Here is a 12,308-nt window from a genome sequence, read left to right as displayed (position 1 = left end):
ATATATATTGGGCTTCTCCGATTCTCTCTATTAACTCGTCTACCTGGGGCATGGGGAATGCGTCGAAGGCTGCCAGTGCATTTAACCTTCTATAATCAACGCATAGTCGCAGCGACCCGTCCGGCTTTCGTACAGGGACCAATGGGCTTCTCCAAGGGCTTTGGGAAGGTCTCACCACTCCCAGTTGCAGCATGGAGTCCACCTCCTTCCGCACGGCGTCTAGCAAGTGGTGCGGAATGGGCCTCCACTTCTCCCTTACTAAAGCCCCAGGGGGTGTCTTAATGGTATGCATTGTGCCCTGGACCCACCCCGGCTCTTTGCAGAACACATCCCGGAATTCCCGAATTACCTTCTGTGTTTCCTGCTTCTGTGGTTCAGACAAGTCTTCTCCTATCCCGATTAGCTGCTCTACCTCGCCGGACGATGTCCCGTCTCGCTGTTGCCCTTGGGGCCCCAAATCCTCCCCTTTGGTTTCCCTGAAATTTACCCAGCCCGTCGGTTCTTTCCATTCCCGCAGCAAGTTTACATGGAAGATTTGCTTCTCCTGGCGATGTCCTGGCCAGTGCACTTCGTAGTCCACGGGCCCGACTTACTGGAGGATCTTGAAGGGGCCTTGCCATTGCGTTAGGAACCGGCTCGTGGATGTGGGTAATAGCACTAGTACCCGCTTCCCAGGTTCGAAGACCCGCTCCTTCGTGTTGTCGTCGTATCTCTCCTTCTGCCACGCCTGGGCATCTCTCAAATTCTCGCATGTCCTGGCCAGTGCACTTCGTAGTCCACGGGCCCGACTTACTGGAGGATCTTGAAGGGGCCTTGCCATTGCGTTAGGAACCGGCTCGTGGATGTGGGTAATAGCACTAGTACCCGCTTCCCAGGTTCGAAGACCCGCTCCTTCGTGTTGTCGTCGTATCTCTCCTTCTGCCACGCCTGGGCATCTCTCAAATTCTCGCAGGCTATGGTCTGGGCCATTCGTATCCTTTGTTGGAAAGCCTGGCGATACCCTGCTGGGTCCTGCAGCCCCCCGGCGTCCTGCTCCCACTCTTCTCGGAGGACCTGCAGCCATCCCCTCGGGCGATACCCGAGGACCAGCTCGAACAGGGAAAACTTCATGGAGTCCTGAGGGGTATCTCTGAGAGAGAATAGGACTAACGGCAACAGCAAATCCCAACTCCGAGGATCCCCCTGGGTGCACCGTTTCAACACTCTTTTTAGGGTGCCATTCAGGCGTTCCACCAGCCCGTTGGTTTGGGGGTGGTACACCGCGGTTCGTATCTGCCGTATTTGCAGGGTCTGACACACCACCTTCATGACGCCAGACATGAAGTTCCTGCCCTGGTCGGTCAAGATTTCTTTAGGGACCCCCATTCTTGCGACCCATTTTATCAATTCTTCCGCCACCTGGGGAGCCGTGGCGGCTCGCAATGGGACAGCTTCGGGATACCGCATCGCGTAGTCCACCATGACTAGAATATACTGGTGGCTGGAACTGCTATGGGGTAAGGGTCCCACAATGTCTAGGGCTACCCTCGCAAAGGGGGTATCTATGACCGGCATTGGCTGTAAAGGGGCCCTAGCTGGGCGCTCGGTCCGGGTCTTCTGGCACTCTGGGCAGGCTGCACATTGGCGGACCACCTCCTCACCTCCTCTCCCATCCAGGGCCAAAAGAACCACCGTCCTACCTTGGCCAGGGTTTTATCTCGCCCCAAATGGCCCCCCACTGGGCTCGCATGGGCGAGTTGCCAGACCGCCTGGCGGAACTGTCTCGGGACCACCAGCTGTGCTTCTGCGGGGCCCCCCCGCCTGGGCCCTGGCACGCGATAGAGGAGGTGGTTCCTTACCTCGAACTGGGGTTGCTCTCCTCTGGGTGACGTGTCCTCATCCCGGTCCTCGTGGGCTCGTCTCCAGAGGGTTTCGAGTTCCGGGTCCTCGTTCTGCGCCTCCCAGAACTGTCGGCTACTGGTGATACGGCTTAGGTCGAGGTTTATGGGTCCCTCGACATCGGTCAGATCCATTTCTTCCTCGCCCAGCCACCCTTCACTGGCTCCCATCTTTTTACGGGCGAGTTCTACGTCTTTCACTCGCTCCAGCACATCGTAGAGGGGTGCCCAATCCCGGCCTAGTAGCATCTCGCACGCCAGCTTCGGCACCACTCCTACGAGTATCTCCCCTTGGTGCTCCATGACGCGCAGCTGTATCCATTGTCGCCTTACGCGTTCGGTCTAACCATGGAGGCAGGCCACCGTCACTGGTGGGGCCTCCCTTCTGTCTCACCATCGGACCATGTCGGCTCTTACCATAGATTGGGCGCACCCGGAGTCAAGAGTGGCCCGTACAGGCCGGCCGTCCACCCAGGTTTGACGGTCGGGCGGTTCCACGTTGCGTTTCCCTCACAGCTGGCATAGCTGCAATCCATAGGTTCCCCCCCCCCCTCCGTGTGGCGGTGCCGGTCAGGGAAGCCTCTGGATTGATTAGCTGGGACCCATCGTGCAGCGGGTTGTGTGGGGCATTCTCGCGAGAGGTGCCCCCTCTGCCCGCAGCGGAAACGTACTACGTCTTTGCCAGCACCACAGATAGGGGCCCGCCACGGCTCAGCCTCTTTCAGCGGCCGTGACGCTGGCCTCGGGTTTCTCCTTTCTTTCGGATAACTCGCCTCTGCAGCCGCGTAGGCTTCGGCCAGCTTTAACGCTTCCTCACAATTCCAAGGGGCGTGTTGCCACACCCAGCGCTGCGTCCTCTCTTCCAGGTCGATCTCGAACTGCTCCAGAACGACCTGATCCACCAGATCCTCACGGTCAGACCCCACTGGGCTCACCCATTTGTCGAGCAGGTCCCGCAGCAGCTGCAGTAGCACCCGGGGGCGCCTCTCGTCGGGCCCTTTCTTAGCCCGGAACAGGTGTCGGTAATAGAATGGGCTAATCTCCAGTCGATAAAGTATGGCTTGTTTCACCTGTTTGTAGTCCCAGGCCTCTTCCTCCCCGGTAGGCCGCCTGTGCCACCCCGACTACCAGGGCTCCCAACTGGCTGGCCCAGTGCTCCTGGGGAAGGCCAGTCATCAAGGCGTGACGCTCGAAGGCCTCTATGTATGCCTCGGGGTCATCGTCCTTTGTCATTTTTGGCATCTTAAAAGATACCTGGCCTCACCTGAGCCATTCTTGCTGTTGGTCAAACATCTGCTGCTGAGAGCCGACAATTTGGGTGAGGGCCTGCAGGTTTTGTCCCAAAACCTCAAGCGCTGTCATAGGCACGGGTTGGGCGCCGGCGTAGGCCGCCATGTCTGGGTCTTCCATGTTCCCGGCCAATGCACCACTTTGTACCGGTCTCCGCTCTACCAGGTGTTTGCGCGCCGCCTTTGCCCGAGCCCCGGGCTTCATGCGCCTTGACTCTGGAAAGGTACCCCGGAGGTTACCCCGTCTTCCCTGCCACGACTTTGATGATATCTTCAGTGGGGGGACCCACCCTTGGGGTACCCACCGGTGTCGGCGCGTCCCTCGGCGGGTAACCTTGGGGCTCCGTCCTCCCCTACACCCCGTCCACTTGCCACCTTAAGCTCTTCCTCTTGGGGGTCTCCACGTCGCCCCTGGCTTGTCACCCCCTCACCTCACCACGCCGTCCATCAGCAACGGTCTTCAGACTGGGTGTACTGCCTATGGGGACGCCAGCCCACTCCCTCCGTCCTCATACCTGCGCTCCCCCAGGGGTCCGCGGGGGCGCTGTAGTGGGCCAATCAGGGGACATGGAGGGTGAGTCTCTGGGACCTGATTGGCGAGGAAAGGGAATCCCAAGTCCTCCAATCATCTTTTACCCCTTCAAAACCTCTGAGCCAAATCATTACCAGATTGGTGAGGAAAGGGAATCCCAAGTCCTCCAAGCATCTTTTACCTTTCAAAACCCCCGGGCTAAGTCACTACCAGCCAGCCTGTCACAGGTAGAATGAAACAAAGAGAGAGTGTGTGTGTGTGTGTGTGTGTAGAGAGGATGAAACACATGGAAAAGGAGAGAGAGAGTGCAATGCAGTATTTGTAGCTTCCCCCGAAAAACTTTTGTATTGTAGGTGCCACCCTGTGAAATTCCAAAGGGCTGTGGTCTGTTGGTAACCTTTTTGCTTTCAGTGTTACTTCAACTTTCTACAGAGGAACACCTACTCTGTGCTTTTCTGGGATACTTCATCTTGGCTCTTTCATTCAGATAGATAATAAGCCTAGAGGCTGCTCTTTAGGGAAGGAAAGAGCATGTGGATCTTCTGGATAGGTGCAGGCATGAGGGGTGTTAATTCAGAACTCACACCACTGGTAGCACCTGATGGAAAGACCTGCCCAGAGGGAAGCCATTTGTTCTACACAATAAATTTGACTCGTCTTACAACCCCCAGCAACTAGGCTGCATGTCCCTGTGTCATCTACTTATACTTTATCTAGCACATATTTGTGCATCCCTGTAACACATGGGACATATGGAATCACAAGAAAGACTGGAGAGGAGCAATGGAAATGTAGCAGACATGGACATCATTCAGGAGATAAAAGTGACCAATCCACATAACATTTAAGGTGAGAGATTTCTATTTTCTGCTAAGACCCTGACCTGTCCCTATAGTGGTGCAAAACAGTGCATTAAAGACCTAGCGGTTGCATGATTGTCTCACAAGGGACATGGTGGCAGCACCAGTGTTCAACAACATGATAATGCAGTACAATCATACTCACTTCACACCCATCCAATCCCTCCTGAGCCCCCTTCAATCTGAGTTCAGAATAGATGTTGTAGCCGGCCATGCTGGGTGAGGCTGCCTTAGCCACAGGGCTGCTTAGAACTCATTGAAGGATTCAACATAGCAGTATCACCACCACCCCCGCCCTACAACCTGGCTGCTCTTCTGATTCATCCCCAGCCACATAACTTTCACTTGCCTAGACCACTTTGAAAAGCAGTGGGCAAGAGGAAACCATGCAAGAAACTTTCTGATATTAAAAGACAGAGTCATTCCCTGCAGGCCTCCTGAAGGTGTTTTCATTATTCCAGCCAGTTCAGAGTCAGGTCCCCATCTGGATAGCTTGCATGCTGTCAGTAGTATATAGGCTCACCACCCTTCAATGCAAATGTGACAGGTGGGCAGGATCAGAGGTCCCACCCGTTAACCCTGCCCCTTTCCCCTTATATGGTACGTGACATCACCAACTCGGCCTCTACCCCCAGTCACATGGTGTGTGACAACACCACCCCATGGTCCATAACATCAGAAGGACAGCCCATGCAGACCCCCATAGCCCAACCCCTCATGCTCCAAGAACCACCCTAGATCATGTGGTACAGTTATGACCTATCAGGTCCCAGCCTGCTCTAGCCCCCCCTCCCCCCGGAGCACAGGCGTGGCCTATGGGGTAGCAGTGGGGTGGTGTGACCCCTGTAATAACCCACCCCACCACCCCTGAACAATTGGCAGGGGTTTCAGGGGCTTCAGACCTCCCTAAAAATGATGCTGAACCACTTGGAGCCAGTAGAGGGGGTGGGAATTAGGCTGCAAGCCTACCAAGTCTATCTGCTTTCCAAAGCGAACCCTCTGTTTGTCTGAGACCTTGCTCACACATGCGGGGCAGACATGGAGGAGATTCAGGAGCACGAGCTGGATGCCAAGTCTACCAAAACAAGACCAGGGACCGTGACAGAACTCAAGCAGTCTGTATTAGAACCGCCTATGGAGAGCGTGGACAACTCTGTCCCAAGAGACTCTGTTGAGGTAACTAATTTAGATGATTTTTGTGGGGGTGATTTTCCTGTAACTGTCTAGGCTTGTGTTAATAACCATGTTTTTGCAGGTAGATGACGCCTTCATAGAGAGCTTTCAAAACCTGCACATTGGCACCCCGCTGAAAGTAAAAGTCTTTTGTATGAACTGTTTTTGTATTCAAAAGAGAGCAGTTCAAGACTGATGCAACATTTTTGTCCAAAGACATTGACCATTAACCTCAGCTTTAAGCCTGTGGAGATCACCGAGCACGGCTGCAAGCCCATGGAGGTCACCAAGCAGGAGTGTACTCGGGGGCTATTTTCAAATAAAATAGATCCCACCTCCCTGTTCAGAAGAAGGTTTCTTGTGTGATCTGGTTTTGAACAACTGTTCAAGATGAGGCTGTAGACCTCGTTAATGTTGTATTTCTCACCTGCTTAATAAACCTTGTTTTACCATGGTTTAAAATTTGTCCTCAAGCGTTTGAATGCACCACATGGGTGTTAGCGTGGGGTAGGCCTGGTGGTAGCGGTTCCCAGACATGTCTACCCAGGCGGCTATGTTAAAGGAAGTTTATTACTCTCCTGGTGAAGCTGGCAGTTTTGGTGGGGTGAACACGCTTTTTGAAGCTGCCCAAAGGCACAATAAGGTTCTGAACAGAAGCGGGGTGACCGCCTGGCTTTCAGATCAGGACGCTTACACCCTACACAAACCGGCAAGAAGTTTTAAAAGAAACAAGACTGTTGTTTCAGATATTGATGCACAATGGCAGGCAGACTTGGTGGATATGCAGCAGATTTGCAAGCACAATCATGGGGTTAAGTTCATCTCAACAGCGATAGACATATTATCAAAGTATGCCTGGGCCGTGGTTCTAAAAGACAAGTCAGGCGGTGAAACAGCTCAGGCCTTGAAAACCATTTTTACAGAGGGCTGCGTACCTCGAAAATTACAGACTGATCGGGGAAAAGAATTTTTAAATAAGTCTTTAAGCAAACTGTTAAACAGTGTAATGTTCACCAGTTTGTGACGAGCAGTGAAGTGAAAGCGGCGGTGGTAGAGAGGTTTAACAGAACACTAAAATCAAAGATGTGGAGGTATTTTACAGCCCGCAACACCTTTTGCTACATTGATGTGTTACCGGAGTTTATAAAGAGCTACAACCACAGTTTTCACAGAACTGTCCACACCAGGCCTGTCAACATGAACTTCTCAAACTCTCCACGGGCGTGGAAAACTGTGTACAGGGACTATTTCAAAATAAAACAAGCAGCACCCGTGTTTAGAAAAGGAGACCATATAAAGGTGTCTAGGACCAAAGGGAGGTTTGAAAAAGGTTATGAACAGACATTCACCGATGAGATTTTCATAGTGGATGAAGTCCTTAGACGCATGCAGACACCTGTATACCACCTAAAAGATTACGAAGACGAACCTATCAAGGCTTCTTTTTACCCTGAAGAACTACAAAAAGTGAACCCCAAACAGGACAGAGTTTACAGGGTTGAAAAAGTTCTAGCAACAAAAGGAAAGGGAAGAAAGAAGCGGTTGTTGGTGAAATGGTTGGGACGGCCGGCTAAATTTAACAGCTGGGTGGAAGCCTCTCAAGTTTGTAACATACCTCAGTCAGAAGGCTGAGTTTTGTGATGGTGGCTTTTACATCACTTTGCCCACCAACGCTTGTGCCGGGATTTTTCTGCAGAACACCAGCTCAAACTTTACCATACAGCTGGTTAAACCTCTGGATCTGCTGGGGAACTGGGAGATAGGGTTAGCAGAAATACAATACCCACACAGCTGGAACAGCATCAACGAAGACACCAGATTTACCAGGCATTGCACAAGACCGATTATCTCAAGAGAGAGGGGTTTACCATTAGGACCATTTGGGAGCATGAGTGGGTGGCTTGGGTAGAAACGGATGGGGAGCTGGCAGATTTTTTAAGCAGAACCCCGCTGCCTTCTCTACTGGTGCATAGGGATGCTCTTTTTTTGGCGGGGGGGGGGGGGGGGGGGAGAACTAATGCCATCTGTCTATATTACCAAACTAAACCCAGCAAACAAATACAATATTGCAATTTTAGCAGTCTTTACCCCTTCATAAAACAAAGGACTACCCAACCGGACACCCTGAAATCATTCGTAACAATTTCCAACCCCTGTTGAGCTATTTTGGAATATGCAGGGTGAAACTGTACCCACCGCGAAACCTCTCTTTTCCCTGTGCTACCCATCAGGGTGAACAGGAAATTTATGTTCACGCTGTGCCGCCTCTGCATGGAAACAAGACAGCAAAAGTGCGACCACACTTATGAAGAGAGGGCCCTCTTGGACACGTGGTACACACCAGAATTGAATACAGCTATCGCCAAGGTGTATAGAGTAGCTCAAATCTATGAAGTCTGGTATTTTGCTGAGTAGTCTAGCACCCTTTTTTCACAGTACATAAAAAATGCACCTCTGACAGAAACAGGAAGCCTCGGGCTACCCCGCCTGGTGTAGCGACCAAGAAAAACAAGAGAGATATATGGCCAATTTCTTCCAAAAAGAAGGCTTGACCTTACACCCAGAGCATATCAAACCCAACCCCGCAAAGCGCTAAATAGCAAAATTGTTTCTATATTCTTTGTGGGGTAAATTCATGAGAGACCCCGAAGAACTCTTTGGCTACCTCTTTTCTCCCACTTATGAAATTTCATCTTGCGATTTTATTGATGGTGAGGCAGCCTGCGTGTCTTGGAAGCATGCCAAAGAGCATTGCATGCTCTCGGGTAACACAAACATCTTTATAGCCTGTTTCACCACCACTTATGCATGCTTAGAGTTGTATGAACTGTTAGACAGCTTGCAAGGCCGGTGTCTATACCACGACACAGATTCTGAGATATTTGTGAGCCATGAGGTAGATTGAAACCCCCCACTAGGTGATTATTTAGACAAGCTCACCAGCGAAATCCCACCAGATGAACACATCACAGAGTTTGTGTTGGCTGGTCCAAACTACGGGTACAAGTTGTCCGGGGGAAAAGGTTTGTTTGAAGGTCAAAGGGATTACCCTGAATGTGGCCAACAGTGAAAAAGTACAACTTTGAAACCTTGAGAGATCTTGTTCTAGATAATGGGGGAAACCCCTCGGGGACACCCCTAAAACAATTGTGATACAACAACGCTCTATCGTCAGGAACATAAGCAAGTGGATGATAGAAACCAAAGCCTTGAGAAAAAAAGCAAAAAGTCGTTTATGACAAAAGGATCCTCACAGAAAACTTTAACAGTCTCCCCTATGGTTTTTAAAGATGGATATGTGATGGAATCACCCTTTTTGTGATTTTGGCAGGCCCAGCAACTGTGGTAAAAGTTACTTTATAAAAACCCTTCTGGATCACGCTGATAGAGTGTTCTCTGTTATGCCTGAGAATATCATGTGGTGCTATAGCTGTTGGCAGCCTTTGTATAAAGAACTGCTTTGTAAATATCCTTTTATCAAGTTTGTGGAGGATCTACCAGACAGTCTCGACGATGACTGTTTGTTTCCTCCTAATAAAATAAATATGGTTGTGATAGACAATTTGATGGACTCTGCTTGTGACAGTGGCAAAAATCGAGAAAGCCTTTACCGAGTACGTGCATCACTGGAATCTTAGCATTATGTATATAGTTCAAAATGTTTTCTGTCAAGGGAAAAGGAGCCGCACCATTACCCTTAACACGAAATACATGGTTCTGTTTAAAAACCACAGGGATAAGCTACAGATAGTGTCCCTGGCGCGGCAGATATACTCGGGTAAGGCCCAGCTCTTTCTAGAAGCTTCTGAGGATGCCGCTGGGCTCTCCGCAGCCCTTGTTGCTGTGCCCTCTCTGGTGCCGGGGTCTGTGCACCCTATATGCCATGCCCTCTCTGGCGCTGGGGTCCCTATGCCGCAGGGGGCCCCCAATGAGGCCTCCTCCTTCCCCAAATAGCCTTATCCAAACCACCAGTCTTATAAAATGGCAAACAAAACATAAGCCCCTGGGCTATGACATAACACAAGCTACATAAGGTGTGCTCAGCCCTTTTACATTGCCCAGAGCAGAATTTAGTCAGGCCTCTTCCCTTCACTTGCTCTAGGAGGGCTCCTTCTCCCTTGGCCGCCAGCAGAGAACACTCTCCGAGTCCCCGTCCTGGGGTTTATATGGGCCCAGGGTCCTGCCCCTTCCAGCCAGCTGACCAGGTGCACGTGCAGGCTAATTTCTTCATTAGCTAGCTGCCATGGCAACCTGCACCTGGGCTTCTGTCTGGGTCTTTGGGCTCTCCCCAGGCAGTTTCTGCTCTTCTAGGAGCAGGCACCTAAGTGCCCTGCAACATGCGTAAAAAGAAATTTGGCTGTCTTAAAACTGCTTCGTCAATCCTCCCCATAGCAGAGAAAAGCTATACTTTGCTCAGCCTCTGATGATTTAGTAGCGGCAATTTCAAAAATTGCTCTGAACACCTTAAAAGGAAATATCCCTTTGACACCACATCATATTCACATGCTGAAAAAGAGATGCAGAACCATAAAAAACCTAAGTAACAAAAGATTGCCTCTTAAAAAAAAGAAACAGCTGCTGAAACAGTCTGGGGGATTTATCGGCCCTCTTTTAAGTTTTGCTTTCCCTCTGATTATGGGGTTTTTGGATAGCTGGTGATGGAGCACGCAGAAAAAATGTACCTGGTGCCTTAACATGAACTGGAACAATTAAGGGCTCCCCCCACCATCTCAGGAAAATATCAGAACCGAGGCAATCCGCTTACTGGATGCTGAAATGAGGGATATTCTCCAAAGGCTGGGTTTAGCAGAATATGTTAAGGCTAAATTGTATGCTGCTGTGCTTCAGAAATACCTGACCTACGTAAAGCAGGGTGACCTGGACAGAGGGGAATTAACCCTATTTCTGCTGGAACAGACCCCCTTAGAAGCCGGAAACCCCCTAGAAACCCCCATGAATTCCAACACCATCGTTCAGGAAGTATTGGATGAAGTGCATGCCCGATACAGGAAAAATACTAAAGTGTCACTCACTAAGAGGAGCCAGCACAAGGATATTTCTTCTTGGGATGATCAAGGGGGTTTTGTGTACAAAGGGATGCTCGTCAAGGGTTCTAACATGCTCGACTTGGTCCAGAGAACCCTTCAGACTCACACCGGGACTAGTAAACGTCCGCCTAAAGGCTGGGACATTTTTATGAAAGCCATGACCGAGCTGAGTATACCGTCTTCTGTTATGGGCAATGCCATGAATCATGATCATCTGGAATGCTGGAAAGTATCTGCCTTAGACCAAGAAACACCAACAACACTGCCTAAGAAGAAAAAAACTGTCTCTAAAAGCCATTGGTTCTCCAAGTAAAGTTTTACACTTTGAATTAAATTATTCTATACTGCTATAAACTTTTTGTCCACAGAGGATTTTTTTAAATGAAAACACATACGCACACATTTAAACAACAACAGCTTTATTTACACAGAATCAGTTGAGTGTTTTATTTAGACAAAGTGTTCGTTAAAGTCATAGCAAGAAATACATGTCTGGGCATGTTGAAACATGTTTTGAGCAGGCCCGGCTACACAGAAACTTTTATATTTACCTTTTACAAAATGTATCACCACCCTATCATTTTGTACTAAATCGTTGGAATAATACAATTTTAAAATCTGTTCAAAAGATAGCTCCTTGCTACGGTGGTGCAGGAAAAACACACAATAGTATCCGCAGGTGACAGATTGGGGGTCTTGTAATTGTTTCAGCTGAAAGGCAGGTCAGTAGCGTTTTTGTTTAAAAACAACATAATGCTTTGAGGAAAGACAGCGCTGTGTGGGGGGTGACTGTATCAGTCGAAAAATGTTCTGTGGTTCCGATCCTCCAGGTAAACAGCCAGCCAGTGTTCTCCAGGTTGATTATGTGGGTGTGTATTGACCGCTAAGCTCAGGGGCCTTTGAGACAGTCAAGTCTTAGGAAGCCAGTCACAGAGGAAAATGTCTAAGAAAGTTTCTTTGGCATAAGGGTCTGAGGATAAAACCCTGGTGAGCTGTTCTGTGTCCATCTTCACATGTAGTCAAATAGGACGCTTCTCCTCTGATTTATTTCTATGACATTGTCAAAGACCCCGTACATGATCATGTTAACCATGGTGGGCAAAGCTGCAGCAAAGCGTATTTCTGCTCTCAGGTTCCTGGTTTTAATCAGTGAATAATGATTAGCATGCTCCTGGTCAGGAGACAGGTGAAAGGCAAATAAGGTGTATCCCAGGGCAAACTCCTCACGGTTGATTATCAGGGCCCAGTCTTTCATATGTTTACTGGCTTTCTGTACCAGGTGCATGTATTCTCTCACGCAGTTACTGTTCTCAAAATCTGGTTGTAGGGGCTTTGTTGGGATTTGTTCTCCATCGACGTAGAGGGCCACAAAATTAATATTGTAATGTTTAAAGTTAAAGGGATTCTTAGCATAATTCCCGCTAAAGGCATCATTATCCATGAACCCAATGACAATGAGTTTGGGCACCTGCCCCAGAAACATATTTTCCTGTTTGCTGACTTGGCTGCCGGCAGGGACACCCAACACT

General features: G+C 49.7%; 1 protein-coding gene across 1 annotated transcript in view; it reads left to right on the top strand.

Moving 5' to 3' along the window:
• Window positions 1-12,308, top strand: part of LOC102384784 (gamma-aminobutyric acid receptor subunit gamma-4) — a 178,773-nt gene that overhangs the window by 24,877 nt on the left and 141,588 nt on the right. The gene's annotated exons all lie outside the window — the stretch shown is intronic.

The sequence above is a fragment of the Alligator sinensis genome, unplaced genomic scaffold (assembly GCF_000455745.1).
Source record: "Alligator sinensis unplaced genomic scaffold, ASM45574v1 scaffold879_1, whole genome shotgun sequence".
Lineage (NCBI taxonomy): Eukaryota > Metazoa > Chordata > Crocodylia > Alligatoridae > Alligator > Alligator sinensis.
The sequence above is the reverse complement of the archived record's forward strand: the minus strand, read 5'-3'. Positions and strand labels throughout refer to the sequence as shown.